This window comes from Lynx canadensis, chromosome A2, assembly GCF_007474595.2.
Source record: "Lynx canadensis isolate LIC74 chromosome A2, mLynCan4.pri.v2, whole genome shotgun sequence".
Classification (NCBI taxonomy): domain Eukaryota; kingdom Metazoa; phylum Chordata; class Mammalia; order Carnivora; family Felidae; genus Lynx; species Lynx canadensis.
The window spans coordinates 127,671,641-127,698,484 of NC_044304.2; positions in this window are offsets into that span (position 1 = coordinate 127,671,641).

Here is a 26,844-nt window from a genome sequence, read left to right on the forward strand (position 1 = left end):
GTCATAAATTCATATCTTACGAGTTATTTAGAAAATCCAATATATGTAAAATGTAAGTTATTTATTTAGCAACATAAATGAGATTTTAAAAAAATGTCCCAAGATGAAGTTGGAGCTGCATACTTAGTTCATTTGTTCATTATCCAAATACTTTCATGATTTTACAGTGCAAGATTAGTAAATTCAGTGACATTTTAAAGAGGCTACAGCATGATAGGCTACCATTTTGAGCGTCCAAGGTATGTTATTTACTAATTGCTTACAATTAATGAATTATCATTAAATTGAGTAATTGAACATACTTAAGCTACTTCTTGGCAAACTTGTCTCATGTGCAGTATCATTTTTACCAGTTAAATGGAACCTTCTTAACTGATTTGAAAACCAATTTTATTACATAGGAACAAGTAATTAATTGTTTTTATTTGCTGCTAATGTATTAATAGACTCCAAACCCAAATAATTAAGGAGATTCATTCCATACGCTTTAAAAAGGGCTCTGATGGTAAATATCTAGTGGTTGGAATTTTTTGCTTAAGTTTGCTTAAATTTGTAGTAACGTTCTCTTTGCACTCCTTTTTACACTATCATCTATTTAAATAATGGGAATATTGGGCAGGGTGAGCAAAAATTAGCTGGCTATTCATATTCTGATGTTTTTAATACATGTATTTTGCTCTAGTTACTACTTCCACCATTTTGTATATGTGTATAACCTGCTGTACTTGCAAAAGAATATGAGAGTACAATACATTTGACATAATTTAGGCTTCTGTGTTATTGCTTTTGAAACATTCACGTGACTAAATAAACATTTTTTGCTATTTGCAGTTTTTGTTATCTACCTTGTTTGGTTCACTCTTCATGATAGTCTTATAGATATTTGGTCAGTATTGATGTGCTATGTATATGTAACGTAAATGTTACCCTTCTACAAAACATTTATAGTCCCAAATCTGGAATATATGTTTTCATTTGAACCCCCAGATGTGACTATGTGTTATTAAATTATAATGGTTGAAGTAATGATGAGATTCAAAACAATATAAAATGGCAGAGATGAATACAAGGTCCTATGAAAATAATCTGAGACATATTTAATATCAATAAGGCAAAAAAAATGTTATCTCTGGAGCACCTGGGTGGTTCAGTTGGTTAAGTGTCCAGCTCTTGATTTTGGCTCAGGTCATGATCTTGTGGTTCCTGGGATCAAGCCCCACATTGGGCTCTGTGCTGGCAGTGTGGAATGTGCTTGAGATTCTCTCTCCCTATGTGTGTCTTCCCCTACATGCATGTGCTCTCTCTTTCTATCTCTAAATAAGTAAATAAACTTAAAAAATTGTGTCTCCAATTCTCTGGAAAAGGAAAGACTATTCAGGAATGATATTTGAACAATTAATTACTTGGTTAAATAAAAAAAGAGTAATGTGCTTCTACCTTGGTATTCTAGACCACAATAAATTAAACATTTAAATGTAAAAATACAATAAAAGAACTGGAAGAAATGGAGTTGAATATGTTATCTGAATTTATATTTGGAAAGGCCCTTCCAAGCATAACACCAAAAGAACAAGTAAAACTTGAAAACTTTGCTAAAAACTTTATAAACGATGTTAAATTGCAAAACAAAGGAGAAATTGGCAAAATAAATGTAGGACAAAGACTAAATTTCATGAATGTGTAAACATCTCTTATAAATTATTAAGAACAATGAGAAACCCATATTAGAAAAATGGCAAAGAATATGAAGAATAGTTGAAGAAAAGAAGAAATGGAAAAGGTTTAGGTAAAGAAGTCCAAGTTTGCTAATGGTCAAAGAAATGCAAATTAAAATGATGAGCTATCATTGTTTCTTACTAAATTTGCAAAGCCCATCCACCTGCTTTTTTTTTTTAACAAGTATACATTATTGGTGGGAATAGAAATTGGTATAACATTCCCGATGGGCAATGTGACCAAACAAAAATATCATTTAAGTGAAAATAGAAACTATATCTGCTATGTGCATTATATGTACCCAGTATAAACATGAATTAACAGCTGATATTAATATTTTTTATGTATTTCCAAAACTTTTACGATGAATATGTTTTGTGTGTATAATGGAGGAAAGAAACATTAATATTTATGGTATTTTAAAGCATCATAAATAGCTTCAGTGTCAAATCCCCAGATTATAGATACATTAGTTTCCTGACATCATTGTATTTTAATTTTAATTTTTTAAAAATATTTACTTACTTTTGACAGAGTGCAAGCAGGGAAGGGACATAGACAGGGGGACAAAGGGTCCAAAGTGGGTTCTGCGCTGACAGCATGAGCCCGACGTGGGGCTCTGACTCACAAATGGTGAGATCATGACCTGAGCCAAAGTCTGACGCTTAAGCAACTGAGCCACCCAGGTGCCCCCTTTCTAACATCATTTTAAATTGTTTCTCTAGATCTTGATACACAAGTCAATTGAAAGGTAAAACAAATATTCTGGATAAAAACATATGGATGCTTTGGGATCTATTTGACATATTTAGGCAGACAGGAAAATGTTTCTAATAAGGACTTGAGATATATTGTACAATGTCTTGATTTATGAATTCCAACTAATGTATTACATGTTTCAGTTGTTCCAATTTGGTTAAATATTTTATGAAATTGTTTAAATATTGCCCACCTCCAGGCTGTTGTTCTCCCTGATTCAGTTTTATGCATCTGGCCCCTGGAAAACAGCTTCTCATCTGTTAAGTCCAGCTGTTACATCCTGCTTGTATCTAAGACATATCATATCCTCATTCAACTTGAATTAACCACCTCCTCTCCTTGTACTTTTTAATTTACATAAAAGTCTCCTTCTGAATGGTAAGTTTAAAGAAAACACAGAATATATCAAAGTCATCACCCCTGCCCCAGCAACTGTAATAGTTAGTGTCTGGTAGATGGCCAAATGAATATTGGTTGAATGAGTTAATAAATAAAAATACAGTGTTAAGTTCATATACAGGGATTTTGAAGCCTGTTTCTGGATCAGTAGAGTATGAGAAATGATTAGAAGACAATTACAAAATTTCTGTCCTTTTATTTAATAATTTACTCTAGAATATCAGAAATATTGTAGATAAGCTATAAGTTCACTAGTATGAATTAATAATTAAAATCTTAAAGGAAACTGAATAACATAGAAACAAGATTATGATTAAAGTATATTAAATGGCAGCATAAGTGAAGCATGTTAATATTTAATGCAAAGAACTAAAGGATGGATTTAAAACCTAGATACCATGAGATCAAAAGTGCTTATCTATGGTCCCCACCCCCACACCCCCACCCCCCCAGTAGCTCAGTCGGTTAAGCATCATGATCTAGTGGTTCCTGATTCTGAACCCTGTATTGGGCTCTGTGCTGACAGCTCAGACAGAGCCTGGAGCCTCCTTCAGATTCTGTGTCTCCCTCACTCACTCTGTCCCCTTCCCTCTCACACCCTCTCTTGAGCTCAAAAATAAACATTAAAAAAAAATTTTTTTTAAAGTGCCTGTCTATAGACTACTGCTTCCTTCATAGTTCTCTTTTAGAAATTAGACAGTAAATCTTACTGTTGTGGTAGTCATGGTTCTTAATACATTTCTCCAATTATTGAGCTTAATGATGAACTTCTAAGTGTTCTGATTTATAATCTTTGGGTTTTTACCAACCAGCTCCCCAGATCTGTCATAGTTAATTTGTAGCATTAAATTATAAGAAACTAGCACCATTTCTTAATGAATTCATTGCTCTAAATTATACTAATGGAATCACCAAAAATTATATCAGTGTGCCAGGAAGATGCCGAATTTGCCAACCTAATTCTGATCTTTTAATTAAACCTTACTGGACTTGCCTTAAAATGGATTCCTAATAATGGGAGGCAATATTTATTCATTCTGTCATTTATTCATACCTCTGTGGTAGTCTTCCTAGGTTACCACAATAGAATGCCATGGATTGGGTGGCTTAAACAACAGAAATTTTTTTTTCTTTTTTTAATCTCATGACTCTGGAGGCCAAAAGTGCAAGATTCAGACGTTAGTAACCTTGGTGTCTGGTGGGTCCTTTCTTCCTGGCTACCTTCCCACTGAGCCCTCACATGGCCTTTTCTGTATGCTTGAGCTCTTGTATTTCTTCCTCATCTCATAAAGATAACAGCCCTATTGGATTAGGGCTGTCTTCAAATTCATGCATACCGAGAGTTATGGATTCAACATATGAATTGGGGTGGGGGGCAATTCAGTCCATAATACTTGTTAACCAAGAAAGCCTTAATGTGTTTCTGTTTGACTTAAGACAGACTTCTTGTCTTCAGGCCTGACCTCCCTCTTAGAGCATTTACTTTAGAAACTTACAATTTTGTAAATCTTTCTCTAGCTCTTTGTGATATACATCTTTTTAAAAGCCTCTTGCCAGTTTTATGGACCCAGGAATGTCTTTCTCAAGGACTGGATAGCCATCCCTTTGAAATGTAATAATCAAGCAAGATATTATCTTTATCTCCCAGTTTCTATGGGAAAGTAGGAGCCTAACTTCAGTGGGTATCTTGCTCCAAGTTGTAAAATTACCTCATCACAAAGACATGAGAAAGTTTACTGTTCCTTTGGGTAAAGCCAATTAACAAACATAGATGACCTACAATCTACCCTTGCCCCACCCCACCATCCCCTGTAGACATATTTCTAAATATTGAGGAGTGTTTGCTTACTGTTTATCAACATAGTTACCATTATTTTTATTCATTACTTGTTCCTCTTGCATCTTCAACTTTTAGCAGAGATATTCTTTAATCTTAGATAAAGGCTTTAGAACTCCTTTTAGTGAGGGTAGTTTTTGTTTGTCTGAAAATATCTTTATTCAGCCTTATTCTTAAAATAGTGTTCTCCTAGGTGTGGAATTCTATGCCAACAGTTATTTTTCTTTCAGACTCTCCATTGTCCATATTTATGGGGGTCTATTTCTGGGCTCTTTATTTTGTTCTGGTGATCTGTTTGTTCCTTCTTTCACCAGTTCCACACTGTTTTGATTACTATGTATGTAGTATATACTAAAATATGTATATATCTTATATATACCATATGTATACATATATGTGTATGTGTGTCATATATAGCTTTGTATTATATCTTGAGGTCTAACTTTGTTCTTTTCCAATATTGTGTTGCATATTCTGGGTTTTTTGACCCTCCATATAATCTTTGGAATTGGTTTGTCAGTATCACAAAAATAACTTTTTGGGATTTTGATTAGGATTGCATTGAATATATAGATCAAGGGGGAAAGAACTGGCCTCATGACAATATTAAGTCTTCCTATCCATGAACATGGAATATCTCTCCATTTATTTAGTTCTTTTAAAAATTTTATTCATCAGAATTTTGCAATTTTTTTCATATAGATCTTGTACATGTTTTGTTAGATTTATATCTAAGCTTTCCATTTTTAGTGTGTTAGCATAAATGGTATTGGGTTTTAATTTCAGATTCCACTTGTTCATTGCTGATGTGTAGGATAGTGATTGACTTACTTATTTATTTATTTATTTAATTTTTTTCTCTGCTTTATTTTTTTTTTTTATTTTTCAGTATATGAAGTTTATTGTCAAATTGGTTTCCATACAACACCCAGTGCTCATCCCAAAAGGTGCCCTCCTCAATACCCATCACCCACCCTCCCCTCCCTCCCACCCCCCATCAACCCTCAGTTTGTTCTCAGTTTTTAACAGTCTCTTATGCTTTGGATCTCTCCCACTCTAACCTCTTTTTTTTTTTTTCCTTCCCCTCCCCCATGGGTTTCTGTTAAGTTTCTCAGGATCCACATAAGAGTGAAACCATATGGTATCTGTCTTTCTCTGTATGGCTTATTTCACTTAGCATCACACTCTCCAGTTCCATCCACGTTGCTACAAAGGGCCATATTTCATTCTTTCTCATTGCCACATAGTACTCCATTGTGTATATAAACCACAATTTTTTTTATCCATTCATCAGTTGATGGACATTTAGGCTCTTTCCATAATTTGGCTATTGTTGAGAGTGCTGCTATGAACATTGGGGTACAAGTGCCCCTATGCATCAGTACTCCTGTATCCCTCGGGTAAATTCCTAGCAGTGTTATTGCTGGGTCATAGGGTAGGTCTATTTTTAACTTTTTGAGGAACCTCCACACTGTTTTCCAGAGCGGCTGCAACAATTTGCATTCCTACCAATAGTGCAAGAGGGTTCCCATTTCTCCACATCCTCTCCAGCATCTATAGTCTCCTGATTTGTTCATTTTGGCCACTCTGACTGGTGTGAGGTGATATCTGAGTGTGGTTTTGATTTGTATTTCCCTGATGAGGAGCGACGTTGAGCATCTTTTCATGTGTCTGTTGGCCATCTGGATGTCTTCTTTAGAGAAGTGTCTATTCATGTTTTCTGCCCATTTCTTCACTGGATTATTTGTTTTTTTGGGTGTGGAGTTTGGTGAGCTCTTTATAGATTTTGGATACTAGCTTTTGTCCGATACGTCATTTGCAAATATCTTTTCCCATTCCGTTGGTTGCCTTTTAGTTTTGTTGGTTGTTTCCTTTGCTGTGCAGAAGCTTTTTATCTTCATAAGGTCCCAGTAGCTCATTTTTGCTTTTAATTCCCTTGGCTTTGGGGATGTGTCAAGTAAGAAATTGCTACGGCTGAGGTCAGAGAGGTCTTTTCCTGCTTTCTCCTCTAGGGTTTTGATGGTTTCCTGTCTCACATTCAGGTCCTTTATCCATTTTGAGTTTATTTTTGTAAATGGTGTGAGGAAGTGGTCTAGTTTCAACCTTCTGCATGTTGCTGTCCAGTTCTCCCAGCACCATTTGTTAAAGAGGCTGTCTTTTTTCCATTGGATATTCTTTCCTGCTTTGTCATAGATTAGTTGGCCATACGTTTGTGGGTCTAGTTCTGGGGTTTCTATTCTATTCCATTGGTCTGTGTGTCTGTTTTTGTGCCAATACCATGCTGTCTTGATGATGACAGCTTTGTAGTAGAGGCTAAAGTCTGGGATTGTGATGCCTCCTGCTTTGGTCTTCTTCTTCAAAATTTGGCTATTCGGGGCCTTTTGTGGTTCCATATGAATTTTAGGATTGCTTGTTCTAGTTTCGAGAAGAATGCTGGTGCAATTTTGATTGGGATTGCATTGAATGTGTAGATAGCTTTGGGTAGTATTGACATTTTGACAATATTTATTCTTCCAATCCATGAGCATGGAATGTTTTTCCATTTCTTTATATCTTCTTCAATTTCCTTCATAAGCTTTCTATAGTTTTCAGCATACAGATCTTTTACAAGTGATTGACTTTTTGTATATTAGCTTTGTATTCTGCAACCTTGTCACAAACACTTAGAGGAGTTCTAGGAAATTTTTGTCATTTCTTTCAGATTTTCTGCATAGGTGATCATGTCATCTGTGAACAAAGTTTTATTTTTTTCCTTTGCAATATATATAGCATTTAATTTTTTCTTATCTTTTTCATTAACTAGGACTTCCAGTAAGATGTTGAAAAGTAGTGGTGAGATGGAACATCCTTGCCTTATTCTTGATCTTAGTGAGAAAGCTTCTAGTTTCTTACCATTAAGTATGAGGTTAGCCATAGATTTTTAAAGATATTCTTTATCACGTTGATCCCTGGTTTACTGAGAGTTTTTATTATGGAAATATGTTTTCAAGATATTGAATGTACATCCTCCAAATGGTATTTAGACATGAGAATATCAAATCTGGATTTACTCTTGAAAATCGTTAGCAAATAGATAACATTTAGAATCAAGTTTGTGGATGTAGTCAGCTAGGGAATGGATATAGAGCTGTGAATCAGAACCATAGGGTCGTGTTTAAGAGCTCTGTATTAGTAAAAGTAGAAAAGACTATGTGAGATAATAAATGACTTTCCCAATTGAAATCTCAAGTTTAGTTCTCACGTAACACAAAGTCTTTTGTAGGTTGATGGGTGCTTTTCTCCATCTGTTGACTCTGTTATCTGGCCCTTCTCCATCTTGTGACACTGACATCTCACAGGTAGCTTCCAACTCATTATAATAGAGAAAGATAAGAATGAAGGAGATACATTAGGTCCTAACTGTCTCATCCTGGAAATGACCCATGTTCTTTATACCAATAGTTAATTGGTAAGGAAGCCACATGAGCCCATTCTCATTTTTCCAGCAAAATAGTCTGAAGATTACAAGGGACCACTCCTAATAATTGAAGGGCACTCTTGTCTCTATCCAAAGAATGAGCTCTGGAGTCATAACGTCAGAGTCTAAATCCTGCTTCCATTATGCATTTACTGCATGACCTTAGACTTGCTACTTAACCCGACTGTGCTTCTGTTTCTCTGTGAAATGGGGGGGGGAAACAATAGTACTTTTGTTCTTGAAGTTTTATGAAATTTAAATGAGTAGATATATCTAAATGAATAAATATATCTAAGTTTGTCAGAACAGTGTGTGGCATATAGCCATACCAATATGCTGTTGTTGTTGTTGTTGTTGTTGTTGTTGTTGTTGTTGTTATAGTGAGCAGAGAAATAAACTGTCAGGAGAATGCTCACAATTCAGATGATAGCAGAGAGAGAAAAAAATCACTGTCAACAGAAAATTCTACAGATTCTTTTTTCTTTACCACCGTATGTCAAGTTTCCCAGAGTCAGATCACTTTTGGAATTATTAAACTCTTTCTAGATGGTAACAGGTGACTACCACCACCAGCCACAAAAATTTACTTGCTAAAGCATATTTATTCCACGTGTTCTTGTGGCCTCAGAATTAGAAGTTGTGTAAAGCAGCATCAAAATCCTAACTTTGGTTCCCCGTATTCTGGCACTGCCATAAGTCACACAGTGCCAGAAAATTCAAATTACATTGTCTTTTATGTAAATGTACCTCCTGGAGTTGTGCAAAACATCAGTGATGCCTCTAGCATCTATTTCCGGACAAAGGTGGGCGGACCTCCATCCAGTTCTGAACATTTTCTTAGCTTTCTTAAATTCACAATAGAAAACCAAATCTGCCCCTGGGTTCCTGTTTCCAAAGCATAAATGGTAAAAAGAGAATATAACATCAATTAAGGCACTTTAATTTTTCTTTTTATTTAAAGTTTACTTATTTATTTTTGAAAGAGAGAAAGAGTGAATGGGGTAGACGCAGAGAGAGAGAGAGGGAAGGAGAGAGAACCCAAGCAGGCTCCACACTGTGGGACCATGAGATCACGATCTGAGCTATAGTCACTTAGACATTTAGTCACTTAGACACTTAGAGTCACTATAGACACTTAAGCGACTAAGCCAGCCAGGCACCCCAGACACTTTAAACTTAATTCTCAACTCCAGTCTCACAAGCAAAGAATAACATATTCAGACCCCATTATTCTCCTTCTAGGATCACCTTTCCTACACCTTCCCATATTTCTGGGTTAAGCCCTAGGCTTCCATCAGTGGTCACTATAAGAAATGACCAGAAGGGATTAAGAATACTCTTGTCCTGATGAGCACTGAGTAATATATAGAACTGTTTAATCATTATAATCATTAAATTGTACATCTGAAACTAATATAACATATGTTAACTATACTAGACTAAAAAAAAAAAAAGAAATGCCTAAGACATTGTCACACCAAGAAGAGTTTAAGGAAACAGGATGGCTAAATGTAACAAAGTTTTCTTAGGGGCGCCTGCATGGCTCAGTCTGTTGAGGAGTGTCTGACTTCGGTGCAGGTCATGATCTCCTGCTTCATGAGTTTGAGCCCCCTGTCGGGCTCTCTGCTGACAGCTCAGAGCCTGGAGCCTGCTTCAAATTCTGTATCTCCCTCTTTCTTCCCCTCCCTCACTCACGTGCACTGTCTCTCTCTCTCTTTCTCTCTCTCTCTCAAAAAGTGAATAAACATTAAAAAAAATAAACTAAAAAAAAATAAATGTAAAATTTATCTTGGATGGGATCCAAAGAGAAAAAGGACATTGGGTTAAAAAGTAAGGACATCTGTATAAAGTGTATAATTTAATTATGATAATAGTTATGTAATGTATTAGTATTTGTTCATTAATTGTAACAAATGTACCTTACAAATATAGGAGGTTAATAATAGGAGAAACTAAGTTTGGGTTACAGGGAGCACTCTGTGTTATCTTCCCAAATTTTCTATAAATCTAAAGCTATTCTAAACAATAAAGCTTCTTAATAAAAAAGGAGACAAGTTGATACAAAAAAAGAGAAATAACCATAGCAAATATGTTATAACATTTGTTGTAAACACAGAAGTATGTTCACATTTAACATGAAAACATTCTCTGTTACATTTCTTAGTGTCCTCTACATGAAATTCTAAGTGAAGACATTTTTTAGAAGTTACTTAAGAAAAGTTGCCTTGAAGAATTGACTCTTTTTCCTTCTTTCCCTGGCTGTCAAGAACTTCAGAATCAAATACAAGGCTTGATCATAACACCTATGTTATCGCTTCTGGAAAGACTGTTTGTATTCTTTTTAGTTTTTACTTGTGTTTATTATTTTATTGATTCCAAACTGGCTTGAGTCTTTTGTAGAAAAATATAGGAAGTGAATAAATCACCTTTTTTTTTTTCCATTCTAGTCTTTTTCATGAACATTTTATTTATTTCTTTACTTATTTATTCATTTATTTATTTAATTTTAGACAGAGAGTGCACATAAGTAGGGGAGAGGGGCAGAGGAGGGAGCAAGGGAGAGAGAGAGATGGAGAGATTGAGAGAGGGAGGGAGGGAGGGAGGGAGAGAGAGAGAAAGAGAGAGAGAGAGAGAGAGAGAGAGAGAATCTCAAGGAGGCTCCATGATTAGCACACAGCCCAATGTGGGGTTCAATCCCATGACCCTGGAATCATGACTTGAGCCAAAATCAAGAGTTAGTCAACCAGCTGAGCCACCCAGGCACCCTCATGAATATTTTAATAACTATTAGCAGCTGGTTTGATTTTATATCAGTTCTGATATCTCATAATAGCCTTAAGTCTGTTTTTGATGTCTTCTTTTTTATACTTAAAAATATGTCAGGAGACTGGTGTGGCAAAACCTTGATTATACTGATACTGTAGAGTAGCATATTTTAAACACTTGTCAAAGCAAAAATTGCACTGGACAGAGTTAACTGGCAGGGAAGACTTTCTTCAAGGTCCAACGGAGGTGGGGTCCTAGGCCATCTGTGTTAATCAGTTTTCCCCCAACGGAAAAGTAATCTTCATGACCAAAGTAATTTTACAAGGTGCCCACCAAAGTGAGCCTCCTCCTTTCTCAAAGATACAGGGAGGTAGGGGCACTGTCTTCCTGAGTGTTTACATTTCAAAGAGATGGCCTCATGTCCTTGAGAAAGACATTCCTGAATTCTAAGACTGGCAAAAAGCTTTTTAAAAATTTTGCATCTTAAAGGGGCAAAGAAAGAATTAAAAGTTGTATAAAGTAAATGCTGTACATAAAGGGAGGCCAGAGCCTATAGTCTGGAAAAAGAATGTCCTAAGTTCAGTCTTGCTGAGGGAAACGCTAAGGGCCTCCTAACTGAGTAAGATTGGGAACAGTCACGGGAATGCTGACACCATTTGTTTTCTTCTCAACAAAAACAGAGGTCTAAATCCTCATTCCTTTGGATCTGAAGCTGCCAAATACTTGACATCCAAATACTTTGGATCACCTGCTTTTATCACATTTCAAAATCATTCAATGATGGCATCACACTAAAAAGATATTTAATAGGAATTCTGTAGATTTAGCCTATATCTTGATGGAAGAGGAAGCGCTCAGTAACTATACTGAAAAAGATTTCAGTATTTTACACTCCAACATGACTAGTTCCTCATGTAATAACAGTGTCAAAAATAAATTTCTTAATCAGGCTGAAAGCAAATGAAAGGAAGACAGCAAGAAACAGGAGCTGCAGGAATAAAACATTTATTATTTCACTGAATGATCACTTCAGGAAGGAATATAGGCTGATAGTGATTCCTGTGATATTTGGGTGGTTATGCCTTTTGAGGAAACCAATATGAAAATGGAAAGGCTTTAGGAACTAAAATGATACCAAACTTGATGTCTCTTTTCACTGTTTGTTGTTGATTTCTGCAGGCAAAAATGACAGGTAGAGTGATTTAAACAAAGTCCAGATGTGAATATTTTGGAAGGAAAAAGTAATTTTGTCATAATTCATCATTGCTCATTTTTTACTCTGAAGAAATCTCAGAATACAAGACGAAAAGAAAACAATAGTTTCAGAATAACTGTTGGACATGTTTTGCAGGGGACTAATAGTGTCTAATGTAGAAAATAGATTTTGGAGGCTGAATTAAAATGTAGTATGATTCTTAAAGTCAGTTTTCCTCTTAAATAAATGGTTCAATTTAGCAAAGCTATATTTAGACTTAGGTCAGAACTATTTTTTTTTCACTTAATTGCTTCATATATCCATAAGAGACATCACATACAAAACTGGTGAAATGGATTTACACCAGATGCAACCCTAAACTCCTTAGTCAAAACTCAGGAAACAGATTTTACATGATAGAGAGTTACATTCCCATCTACAAAGGGATGATACAAAGTGGAAAGAACATTTTGTGTCATTTTTCCCCTAGTGAGAAATGTCCTTTTTAGATTTTTCTCCCTCATTTTTTCCCCATCTGAGTGTAGGATTACACTCAGATATATGGACAACAAAGAAATTAAATAATAATAGATTACTTAGTAATGTCTAATCCTCTGCTCAAACTTCTGGCTGCTTCACACTGGGTAAATGAAAGGACACTTCAGATCATCACCAAGGTTTGGGAAAAGGCAAAATTTCCCCTGATTATAAATCAGGGGGCCTTAGCAAGCCCCAGAGGTCTTCAAGGTGACATTTGTTCTCTGAGAACTCCTCGAAGTGGCTCTCAGATCATATTAATTAAATAGTCTTCTGTTCTTATTTTTCCTGGTTTCTGCCTGCCCCTTACATGGTGAGACACTTCGGACTCACAAACCCCTTCTCATCTCTACCCACCACCACCTTTTTGCTCTTTTCTTTTGCTTTCCACTTTATGGGTTTTCTGTGGCCTGTGGTGGGTCAGCAACTAGAGCACTTGCCCCAGGTTTACACAGAAGTTGCTTCTAAATCTAGGGCGCTTGCCTGGCTCATCTTGTAGAGCATGCAACTCTTGATCTTAGGGATGTGAGTTTGAGCCCCACACTGGGTGTAGAGGTTACTTAAACATAAAAATAATCTTGAAAAAAAAAGAAATTGCTTCTAAATCTAGGGCGCCTGCCTGGCTTATCTTGTTATGCATGCAACTCTTGATCTCAGGGTTGTGAGTTTGAGCCCCCACTGGGTGTAGAGGTTACTTAAAAATTAGAAAAAAATTTTTCTTAAAAAAAGAGAAGAAATTGTTTCTAAATCTAGAATTGTGAGTTCTTCCCAAAGGTGACAACTTCAAAATTCAACAGGTCATTCATTAGATGACAGCTACTCAACAATATTTCAGCCCGGAGGCTTTGTTTAGACAATTTATATCCCTGGAACTACCCCTTCTTCCCAGCCATTATTTCCTGGCTGGCCTTTGTTAAGTCACAACTCAAGCCTACTTTGCTATTTCTGAGGTTAACAAATCTCTCACACTCCACTATCCTACATTTCCTTAATGGCAAATTCTGTAATTAACTTCTTAATTGTAGACTGAGCACCACCTAAATGAAAAACTGATAATCTCATTGGGAAGATAATATGGGGAGGAGTAGAGTCTATAAAAATGAGCAAATGGCTAATAATTGGAGAAACACTTGTTTTCTGTTTCTCTAATTTTTCTTTTTTTTTTTTAATGCTTATTTATTTTTGAGAGAGAGACAGAGTGCAAGTGGGGAAGGGGGAGAGAGAGAGAGAGAGAGAGAGAGAGAGAGAGACAGAATCTGAAGCAGGCTTTAGACTCTGAGCTGTCAGCACAGAGCCTGACGCGGGGCTCGAAATTGTGAAATGCGAGATCATGACCTGGAGCCAAAGTCGGATAGACTTAACTGAGTGGGCCACCCAGGCGCCCCATCTTTCTCTAATTTTCATGTAGTGTAACTGCAGTAAAACCAGGGAAAGGAAGCAAAAACCTAGATATGTGCATCACAAGTTCTCTGTCTTAAGTCCACTTCCTAGGACAAAATTTTTCTTCAGGATATTAACTTGGTTCAAGGAAGCTGAAATAACACAACATTGCATGTGACACCTATAATCACATTAGCATGTGTGTTGTACTTTTTCTGGTTTTGTTTTTGTCTTTTTAGTAAAGGAGAGTTAGGTATAAAGCTCTGATAAAAAATGAAAAAATTTTCTGAGATTTCTATGATTCTCAGCATCAGATACCAATTTTACTCTGTTTTCAGAGGACTTCAGAAGGTGGCCAACTGAGCATAACTGACCTACCTAGCTACAACCAAAGCGTGACACAACTTCTATCCAGGATGAGCATATTTGCTCTGTTACACTGCTACATGAAAGGAAGCCCCATGGCAGTCCTAGTCCTTGCCTGGTAGTTTTAAATGGCCTTAGGTCAGACAAAAAGGCAAAGAGATTTGACCTGGCAGTGTGAAGATATCAAGTGAGGGAGTACCATGCTGAACGGAGATAGAGAAAGAAGTAAGGATGTCTTTCCTCTAAAGCTCCAAAACTTGTGCTCAAACTTTGTGTCCTGTAAGTGGGTGGATTTGGCTCACTGAAGCTGAAATTCAGTTAGCTATAGGACAGAGCTTTACATTGATTGTGTAAAACATCACAGGGTCATCCAGTGGTCCTTGATTTAGTGGAGAAAAGATGCAGAAGGACCAATGAATAGAGACAGTCTAAGCATTTTGCAAGTGGAAACGTTCACATTCCAAGGACAACACGTAGGGTCTCATGTAATTATGGCTTTCATTTACTTGCATTTTCCTTTCTATCAATCCCAACGTGATTCTCAAGCATCTTCTGTGTGCCAGCTGGAGTATAAAAGGCACATTTCTCTGAAGAGATTATTTTGTTTTTGAAAAGGATTTTGTTTAATAAATTAATGGGAAAAAAACTAAAAATTAGATATCAAGTATTAGGTTATGGTGTAGGGATGCAGAGAAGGAAAGGGGCTACAGTCTTTGGGAATTTGGTGTGTGTGTGGGTGGGGTGTGCTTACTGGATATTGAAGTAAGTATCAGAATGCTTAAGGGCCCATGAAATTGTGAAATTATGTCAGTTGTGTCCCCTGCAATGTGTCAATAATTTTGGGTATATATACACATTTTATAGACACTTTTTTCTGGGAAAGAAGACTCATAATTTTCTCATTCAGGTTCTCAAAGTGATCTATGTAAAAAATGTTAAGAACCAACTATGGTTTTACAGTCATCATTTTTATGAAAAACTTTAAATAAATTACTGCAAAGGAGAAATATGTTAATTTGACAATAGAGAGGTATATTTCCCCATTTTATTTCCAGTGTTATCCATTATTTCAAGAATCAATTATATAATTATAAATAAGAGAATTAAGCATATTTAATCTATAATAACAAAACTTTAAGGATTGAATGAGGTGTTCAATAAATATGAACTCCATTTCTAACCACCCATATTTGCCTCTAATATTTATCAAATTATCCTCTAATATTTCTATGTGTGTTTCTGTCATTTTGGTCAATGCCTCTTTGTAGATAGTCAAACCATGCTTGTTTGAATTTGGTAACAGGCTGACTGATTGAAAAACTGAATAACTAATTGCATTTTTTGGTTTGACTAATTGTTTTATGTTTCAATCCTTCCTGAAATCAGCCTTGGTTCTCTGGCTAGATTCACTAGTCGTTTAACCTGTTTCTAAGTGGGAGGCAGAGAAGATAAATTAATATTAAGGGTCAGTGCAGATGGTAGGCAGAAATATTTAGATTCACTGCCCAGAGCTCTCTTATTTATCCTCTCTTCTCCACGCCAACATTATTCAACAGGTGAATCAATTTAAAATGAAAATGAAAGGCATCTTGAAAAGGAGAAATGCCATCTTTGACAGCTTGTGGAGTACATATGTGGAAGTTGGAAAGTCATTCTGTCCACACTGTTTTAGATTGTGGTGCACTGTTATTTAAAAGACTTGGAAAGTATAGTTCTTCTATATTTTCTACCACACTGGTCAACTCCCCAAGATAGTGTCCAGATGATTGTATTATGGATTCCCCAAAATATTGGTCTGGGAGAAATTGTGTCAGTAAGAAAATTTAGGTTGTGTTTTTAACACAGCTGGTTTTAGTTTTCTTCAAATGTGGAAGATTTGAGCTAACCATGAATGTGGGAAGAAATCATTTTCCCAAATAGAGCAACAATCAGAAGTCAATTGAGAGTTGCCTGAAAATATGGGATGAAGTCTGCTAAAAATAAGAAAAAAGATGTGCTAACCTTATAAGATATACTTCACATCCCACACTCATAATTATGCCATTATTTTAGTATTTCAGATTTCCAGGAAATGATGGGTCAGTTTAGAAAGGGCACTTGCAAACTTTGTTTCCTTGATGTTTTAAGTGGCCTGCTGATGCACAGGCTAGACTAAAGGTAATAGATTGTGGAAAAGTGGAGTCTGAGAGAAAAATTTATTTAGTTTTCTTGGCAAAGTCTGTTTCAACAACATGTGGCCTACTTTCTTCCCTGCAAAATACAGTCTATAAGATCTGGGGTGACCCTACCATTCTGCATGTGTAACAATTAGTATGGCAGTGTGATGTTATGGAGCTTGAAGATTACTATGAATATGAAAAATATTGGAGAGAGAAAAAATAATGAAAAAACAGAAAATACATAGCAATTTAGGGATTTTTGTTTATTATATTGAAGAGGGTGGTTTCTTCCAAGTGGAAAGGGTTTAAATTATGTGTAGACATATAGATGAATACAGAGATAATATGTGTATATTAGACATGTTTGTGTAACAATATATCCCATTATGAACAGAAACAAATCAGACTGTTCTGCAAATCCAGTCTAGAGGCCAGGCTGTTGCTTCTTTGAGGATTGCTATTCATCTTTTTATGTAAGAACTAGTCTAAACTTTTATGTCATTAGGCTTATGAGCCTATAAAAAACAAAAAACAGAACAAAAACAATGCCCATTCTCCTTTGGAAACTCTATTGAGATCCCTGCTATCACAAGAAGTAGCTAGATGTTTTTATGTAATTATGTGTCTCATGTCACTAATAAGAACCATTTAACAATGGGGGACCATGAAAATTAGTTTGGCAGTCAGAGAGAAAATGTGTTTGAATTACGAGCATTTAATATAAGATAATGGATAAATGTCAAATCAAGTCTTGGGGATATTAAATAAAAAGAAGTAGCAACCTAGAAGCTAACAGTAATAGACAATTGGGTGAAATTGCTGTGCAGGAGTTTTCAAAAATGGCAGACACATCCACTGCTGCTTATCATTAGAAATCAGATTTGTCACTCTTAATTGTAGACATAGACTTAATGCTTATTCAAAAGTTTTTGAGCACTTAAGTATAATTTCCCTAAAATTTTTGGCTAATAGAATGGAATTGCCTTGCCTCTGGTTATAAAGGATAAGAACTATGAACATGTACGGTCACTATGAAAACTGCTATAGTATAAAGGAACACAGTGGGCTATGAAGGTGGGGGACATGATGGTTGTGAGAGGATTTCTGTTTCATTTTTGTGAATGGATTCATTCAGAGCATTGTCTCGTGATTAATGTTGACCAATAGCTATACTCCAGAAGGGGAAAAAAAGTCATTTTATGGATTTATTAAATCTAGATATTTTTAAGCGTTTTTAAAATAAATTATCTCTTATTTTTAATAATTGTATATGTAATTATAATTTATTTTGTGAATTATATTTTATAGTATTTTTTATAAATTATATATTTTTAAATAAAGAACTAAAAAGCCTGTATATGGATAGTATATGAGTCCATGAGGGTATATTTTGAGGAGAGATTAAGCAAATGAAAGAATAGGATTGGGAGAAAAAGAAATTGAAGGGGGAGGTAGAAAGAAAAGCCTGAGCATATTGAGTGATATGGCTAGTGCATCAATTATTCAGGAGTGTGTCTTTGAGTTCATGCTGCACTGTTTACTAGTTGTCAATTCCCCTCACTGAACCTTGGTTTACTCTTATAAAATGAATGCTATTACTTAGTTCATGGAATTTTTAATATTGAATAACATATAATAATGTATCTATCTTGAAGGACATAAAAATGTGCAATGAAAGGCAGATCTACCTATATTGCCTTCATAAGTGTGGAATGACTTGCTTCTCCTAAGTGGATTTTATGGCTCCATGGTTTAGCTGGGTCGTATAATTTTTCTGAAACATTGGAAAATGCCAGATGAAAGGATCCAGTGGCAGAGTGGTGCAGATGAAGTTGATTGCAGCGTAATTTTCCCCCAGTGCAGAAACCTATGTCATCCAAAGTCATTTTTATGAAAATACAGAAATAGAATTGGTAGATATAGGCTGTCTTTAAAATCATTATAAAACATTGCCTTAATTTTGAAAATTATTTTTTTACTCACTTTGTATTATTATTTTAACTATATTTTAATTCTAGGTAAAAGAGAGAGATAGTTTAACAGTGCTTTTGATGACTTGGATGATGTCTATAAGGCTAATATGTTTGTTTGGACGATCTTTCTGCCTATTACACCAAGGGCTAAATGCTTTTACTGTTTACTAGCTTCAGACTTCTTATTATTAAAGCTAAATTTTCTATCTTGTTGAAGACATCTCATTTCTTTCCTATTGTAGAGAGAGTCAAATAAAGTGACCTCTCATTTCAGTATAACTAGAGATCTACTTTAAAATTAATAAAAAACAAAATTTCCCTCTTCAAATTGACCAGAACTTAACCTTATTCCATAGTTTATTTTAGCACACTCTAGCTTAACTATCTTAAATAACATGACTTCAAATATAATTACAGATGGAAATTAAATACAATTGTGGTGTGGAATTAAAGGTTTTTAAGCCCCAATATATGTACTTTTGGTTGTGAGATGCTATTAGTTTGTGCTGTTTTCCTTTTATCTTTTAAAAGTTTAACTGTGGTAAAAAATACATCCCATATAACCAGAGGGGAGGTGGGTGGGGATGGGTGAAATAGGTGATGGGGATTCAGGAGAGCACTTGTGATGAGCACGGGGTGATGTATGGAAGTGTTGAATCACACCTGAAACTAATATAACACTGTATGTTAACTGGAATTAACATAAAAACTTAAAAAACAAAGCAAAAACCCCACAACTGTAAATTCATCATCTTAACCATTTTCAGGTGTACAATTCAGTAGTGTTAAGTGTACTCACAAAGTTTTTAGCAGCTTTCCACCCTATTACAACACTGAAACTCTGAATCTTTTAAACAACAGCTTCCCATTTCCTCTTCCCACAGACCCTGCTGACTACCATTCTGTTTTATGTTTCTGTGAATTTGACTACCTAAGATACCTTGTATAAGTGGAATCATATAGTAGTTTAGATTGGTATGCCCAAATATTTAGAGTTGAAAGAAAAACTTCAAAATACTTTGTCTATAAAATCACATATAATGCAGTTTGATGGCTATGCCCAGTATAGTACTGGGCAGATGGCTATTTTCATCCCAATTTGAAGAAATTTTTTTTTATTTTACTTTAATTTTAAAAAAAAATTATATCCAAATTAGCTTATAGTGCAACAAGGATTTCAGGAGTAGATTCCTTAGTGCCCCTTACCCATTTAGCCCATCCCCCCTCCCACAACCCCTCCAGTAATCCTCAGTTTGTTCTCCATATTTATAAGTCTCTTATGTTTTGTCCCCCTCCCTGTTTTGAATTATTTTTGCTTCCCTTCCCTTATGTTCATCTGTTTTGTCTCTGAAACTCCTCATATGAAGGAAGTCATATGATATTTGTCTTTCTCTGACTAATTTCACTTAGCATAATACCCTCCAGTTCCATCCACGTAGTTGCAAATGGAAAGATTTCATTCTTTTTGATTGCCGAGTAATACTCCATTGTGTGTGTATGTGTGTGTGTGTGTGTGTGTGTGTGTGCGCGCGCGCGCACGCGTGTGTGTGTATGCACACATACCACATCTTCTTTATCCATTCATCTATCGATGGACATTTGGGCTCTTTCCATACTTTGGCTATTGTTGGTAGTGCTGCTATAAACATTGGGGTGCATGTGTCCCTTCGAAACAGCACACCGGTATCCCTTGGATAAATACCTTGTAGTGCAATTGCTGGGTCGTAGGGTAGTTCTATTCTTAGTTTTTTGAGGAAACTCTATACTGTTTTCCAGAGTGGCTGCACCAGCTTGTATTCCCACCAACAAGGCAAAAGAGATCCCCTTTCTCTGCATCCTTGCCAACATCTGTTGTTGCCTGAGTTGTTCATGTTAGCCATTATGACAGGTGTAAGGTGGTATCTCATTGTGGTTTTGATTTGTATTTCCCGGATAATGAATGATGTTGAGCATTTTTCCATGTGTCGGTTGGCCATCTGGATGTCTTCTTTGGAGAAGTGTCTATTCATGTCTTTTGGCCATTTCTTCACTGGATTCTTTGTTTTTTGGGTGCTGAGTTTGGTAAGTTCTTTATAGATTTTGGATACGAACCCTTTATCTGATATGTCATTTGCAAATATCTTCTCCCATTCTGTTGCCTTTCAGTTTTGCTGATTGTTTCCTTTGCTGTGCAGAAGATTTTATTTTGATGAGGTCCCAGTAGTTCATTTTTTTCTTTTGTTTCCCTTGCCTCTGGAGACGTGTTGAGTAAGAAGTTGCTGAAGCCAAGATCAAAAAGGTTTTTGCCTGCTTTCTCCTCGAGGATTTTGATGGATTCCTGTCTTACATTGAGGTCTTTCATCCATTTTGACTTGTTTTTTGTGTATGGTGTAAGAAAGTGGTCCAGGTTCATTCTTCTGCATGTCGCTGTCCAGTTTTCCCAGCACCACTTGCTGAAGAGACTGTCTTTATTCCGTTGGATATTCTTTCCTGCTTTGTCAAAGATGAGTTGGCCATACATTTGTGGGTCCATTTCTGGGTTCTCTATTCTGTTCCATTGATCTGAGTGTCTGTTCTTGTGCCAGTACCACACTGTCTTGATGATTACAGCTTTGTAGTGTAACTTGAAGTCTGGGATTATGATGCCTCCTGCTTTGGTTTTCTTTCTCAAGATTGCTTTGACTATTCAGGGTCTTTTGTAGTTCTGTACAAATTTTAGGACTATTTGTTCTAGCTCTGTGAAGAATGCTGATGTTACTTTGATAGGGATTTCATTGAATATGTAGATTGCTTTGGGTAGTATCGACATTTTAACAATATTTGTTCTTCCTATCCAGGAGCATGGAATCTTTTTCCATTTTTTGTGTCTTCTTCAATTTCTTTCACAAGCTTTCTAAAGTTTTCAGTGTATATATTTTTCACTTCTTTGGCTAGTTTTATTCCTAGTTATTTTATGGTTTTTGGTGCAATTATAAATGGGATAGGTTCCTTAATTTCTCTTTCTGTCGCTTCATTGTTGGTGTATAGGAATGCAACCTATTTCTGTGCATTGATTTTATATTCTGCAAGTTTGCTGAATTCTTGAATCAGTTCTAGCAGTTTTTTGGTGGAATCTTTAGGGTTTTCCATACAGAGTATCATGTCATCTGTGAAGAGTGAAAGTTTGACCTCCTCCTGGCCAATTTGGTTGCCTTTAATTTCTTTGTGTTGTCTGATTGCAGAGGCTAAGACTTCCAACACTATGTTGGATAACAGTGGTGAGAGGGGATATCCCTGTCTTGTTCCTGACTTTAGGGGGGAAAGCTCTCAGTCTTTCTTCATTGAGGATGATATTAGCGATGGATCATTCATATATGGCTTTTATGATCTCGAGGTATGTTCCTTCTATCCCTATGTTCTTGAGGATTTTAATCAAGAAGAGGTGCTGTATTTTGTCAAATGCTTTCTCTGCCTCTATTGAGAGGATCATATGGTTCTTGTCCTTTCTTTTATTGATGTGATGAATCACGTTGTTTTGCAGATATTGAACCAGCCCTACATCCCAGGTATAAATCCCACTTGGCGTGGTGAATAATTTTTTTAATGTATTGTTGGATCTGGTTGGTTAATATCTTGTTGAGAATTTTTACGTCCACATTCATCAGGGAAATTGGTCTGTAGTTCTCCTTTTTAGTGGGGTCTCTGTCTGGTTTTGGAATCAAAGTAATGCTAGCCTCATAGAAGGAGTTTGGAAGTTTTCCTTCCATTTCTATTTTTTGGAACAGCTTCAAGAGAATAGGTGTTAACTCTTCCTTAAATGTTTGGTAGAATTCACCTGGAAACCCATCTGGTCCTGGACTCTTATTTTTTGGCAGATTTTTGATTACTAATGCAATTTCCTGACTGGTTATGGGTCTGTTCAAATTTTCTCTTTCTTCCTGTTTCAGTTTTGGTAGTGTATATGTTTCTAGGAATTTGTCCATTTCTTATAATTTCCCATTTTATTGGTATATAATTGCTCATAATATTATTATTGTTTTTATTTCTCCTGTGTTGGTTGTGATCTCTCCTCTTTCATTCTTGATTTTATTTATTTGGGTCTTTTCCTTTTTATTTTTGATCAGACTGGCTAGAGGTTTATCAATTTTGTTAATTCTTTCAAAGAACCAGCTTCTGGTGTCACTGATTTGTTCTACTGTTTTTTTTGGTTTCGATAGCATTAATTTCTGCTCTAAAATTTATTATTTCCTGTCTTCTGCTATTTTTGAGTTTTATTTGCTTTTCTTTTTCCAGCTCTTTAAGGCATAAGGTTAGGTTGTGTATCTGCGATCTTTCTTCCTTCTTTAGGAAGGCCTAGATTGCTATATACTTTCCTCTTATGACCACCTTTGCTGAGTCCCAGAGGTTCTGGATTGTGGTGTTATCATTTTCATTGGCTTCCCTATACTTTTAAATTTCCTCTTTAACTTCTTCATTAGCCCATTCATTCTTTAGTAGGATGTTCTTCAGTCTCCAAGTATATGTAACCTTTCCAAATTTTTTCTTGTGGTTGATTTCAAGTTTCATAGTGTTGTGGTCTGAAAATATGCACGGTATGATCTCAATCTTTTTGTACTTGCTGAGATACTGATTTGTATCTCAGTATGGGGTCTACTCTGGAGAACATTCCGTGTGCACTGGAGAAGAATGTATATTCTGCTGCTTTAGGATGAAATATTCTGAATATATCTGTTAAGTCCATTTGGTCCAGTGTGTCAGTCAAAGTAATTGTTTCCTTGTTGATTTTTTGATTAGATGATCTGTCCATTGCTGTGAGTGGTACTATTACGGAATTACTGTTGATGAGTTTCTTTATGTTTGTGGTTGATTTATATATTTGGGTGCCTACACATTTGGTGCATAAATGTTTACAATTGTTAGGTCTTCTTGGTGGATAGACCCCTTGATTATGATATAATTCCCTTCTGCATCTCTTGATATAGTCTTTAAAGTCTAGATTGTCTGATATAAGTATGGCTACTCCAGCTTTCTATGGTTGACCATTAGCATGATAGATGGTTCTCCATCCCCTTACTTTCAATCTGAAGGTGTCTTTAGGTCTAAATTGGGTCTCTTGTAAACATCATATAGGTGGACCTTGTTTTCTAATCCATTCTGTTACCCTATGTCTTTTGATTGGAGCATTGAGTCTGTTGACATTTAGAGTAAGTACTGAAAGAGAAGAATTTATTGCCATTTTGTTGTTTGTACTGTTGGAGTTTCTGGTGGTGTTCTCTGATCCTTTCTAATTTTTGTTGCTTTTGGTATGTATGTATGTATGTATGTATGTATTTATATTTTCATCTTTTCTCCCCTCAGAGAGTCCCCCTCAAAATTTCTTGCAGGGCTGGTTTAGTGGTCACAAACTCCTTTAATTTTTGTTTGTCTGGGAAACTTTTTATCTCTCCTATTTTGAATGACAGCCTTGCTGGATAAGGAATTCTCAGCTGCATATTTTTCTGATTCAGCACATTGAATATAGCCTGCCACTCCTTTCTGGCCTGCCAAGTTTCTGTGGATAGGTCTGCTACAAACCTGATCTGTCTTGTTAGGGATATTTTTTCCCTTTCCTGATTTTATGATTCTCTCCTTGCCTGAATATTTTGTGACTTTGACTGTGATATGCCTTGTTGATGGTCGGTTTTTGTTGAATCTAATGGGGGTCCTCTGTACTTCCTGGATTTTGAAGCCTATGTCTTTCCCCAGGTTAGGAAAGTTTTCCTCTATGATTTGCTTACATAACTCTCCCACCCCTATTTCTCTCTCTTCCTCTTCTGGGACTCCTATGATTCTGATGTTGTTCCTTTTATTGAGTCACTGATTTCTCTAATTCTTAAATCATGCTCTATTGCCTTAATCTCCCTCTTTTTTTTCTGCTTCATTATTCTCCACAAGTTTGTCTTCTATTTCGCTGATTCTCTTTTCTACCTCACCCATCCTTGCCGCCACGGCATCCATCCGTGATTGCAGTTCAGTTATAGCATTTTTAAATTTTATCCTGACTAGTTTTTACCTCTTTTATCTCAACAGAAAGGGATTCTAGTCTATTTTCAACTTCAGCTAGTATTCTTAATATTGTGATTCTAAATTCTGGTTCAGACATCTTGCTTGTATCTGTGTTGGTAAATCCCTGGCTGTTTTTCATTCATTCTCTTTCTTTTGGGGTAATTCCTTTGTTTCATAATTTTGAAGGGAGAAAAGGAATTAATGAGGTAGAAAAATTAAAATTAAAAACATTTTTAAAATATTAAAATTAAAAAATTACACACACACACACACACACACACAAATGAATAAATGGTGCTAGATCCTAGGTGTGTTTTGGTCTGGGTGTTGAAAGTGGTTTGATTAGAGAAAAAAGGGGGAAAAAGGAACTTGTTGGAGAATTTTAAAAAATGAATACACTGAAGTAGTCTAAAATGAAATGATAGAAGTAAAACAGAATTTGAAAAAATTTATACAAAAGTAAAAAATATAGTAGGAAAAAATAAAAATATTTTTAATAAAAATTGAAAATAAAAATGAATTTTTTCTCTTTCTGTATTCAAGAAAAAGAAAAGAAGTATAAAAGAGAAAAAAAACGATAGAAAATTGAATAGATGTACCTGCTAACAGATTGAAATACAACTGAAATTGCTTCATTTTCCCCTAGAAGTCAGACCATGAAGCACTTTATAATCCATAAAGTAAGCAGGCAGTGAGAGTTGTGTTCTTGAAGAGTGACGTTGGCCCAGTTGGGTGGGGCTTAGTGTAATGGCTCTGTTCTCCATAGATGGCGCTGCTAGCCTACTGGGGTAGAGTGTTGTGGTGCTCGTAGATGCATATGGGCATGCATGGGAGCGGTGAAAATGGCGTCACCCAGCTACCCAGTCTCTAGTATAGGAACTCTGTTCTCCCCAATCAGCAATTGCACACCCATCCTCTGTCCAGCTTTTGTCCACTTCCGCTTTTTCTCTGTCCGTGACCAGGTCCCAGGCAATACCTCTCTCCCGAGTTTTGTTTCAGATGCAGCTGTTTTCCCTGGCCCCTTACTTCTAAAGAACCGCAGCTTTGACCCGTTCTGCCCCTCTGTGGTGGGTCTCACCAAGCAATGGCCAAATGTCGGCTGCACCCAGGAACGCTTGCTGGACCCTGCTGCTGCTGGTGCCTTGAGACTGCAGCCACGTGCCAGCCTGCCCCAGAAAAAGTTCATGAGATAGTGTAGCAGCAGTGTTTCAGGGATTATGGAAAATCACAACACACATCTGGCACCAGGCTTCACCCTTAACGACCTTGTTCAGCACCAGCGAATGTGGCCGTTCTCTGGGGTCTGCTGGGACCAGATGGCCTCAACAGTCTCTACCAAATATGTCCTTCCAGCAGTGGAACCGCTTTTCCCTGTGTGGCCCAAGAACCTCCGGGACCCCACTCTGCTCCTGGGGGTTTGCCCTTCCCACCAGAGCACCACCAGGTATTGAGCTGTGGTGTTGCAGACTCTGCACTCCCCTTGTTTACAGTCTTGATGGAATTTAAGCCCTCTCCTCTCTCCTTTTTCCCTTTTTGTTTTAGTCCCTGTGGCTGTTTACAATTTCCCACTTTCTCTCCAGCTGCTTTTGGGGAGGGGTGCTTTTCCCATATTCCTCCCCCCCCCCCACTCTGTCTCCATCCTCTCTCTGCCTTTAGAAGCAGCTGCCTGACTGCCACAGCTTCTCTCTCCCCCAGTTCACTGCTACACATTGGGTACCTGCTGAATTCTGTGGTTCAGGTTGTGCAGATTATTGTGTTAATCCTCCAATCAGTTTTCTGGGTGTGTAGGATGGTTTAGTGTTGGTCTGGCTGTATGTCATGGATGCGAGACACATAAAAAACTTCCATGCTGTTCTGCCATCTTGGCTCCCTCCCTGAAGAAACTTTTTTAGTAAAAGGTGAAAGATTTATGCGATTGAAGAGAAACCAGAGCATGAAGAAACTTTTTTAAAAAAATTAATATGTTAAACTATATTTCTAGATTCTTAATATATCACGCTAAGAAAGTATAAGGTGGTAATAATAAAGTTTTGTGTAAATAGGTCATTCGATATATAAAGTGCTTATCTATCAAAAATTATTTTTACATAATTTGTTCCACTAAAAATGCCTCTACACTGAACTTTATTGATACTCATAAAATAGGATTTTCCTTTCATTTTTAAATTTTTATTTATTTATTTATTTTCTGTTTTGTTTTAGAAAAAGAGAGAGAACACAAGTGGCGTAGAGGGGCAGAGGAAGACAGAGAGAGAATCCCAAGAAAGCTCCGTGCTCAGCATGGAGCCTCTTGCAGG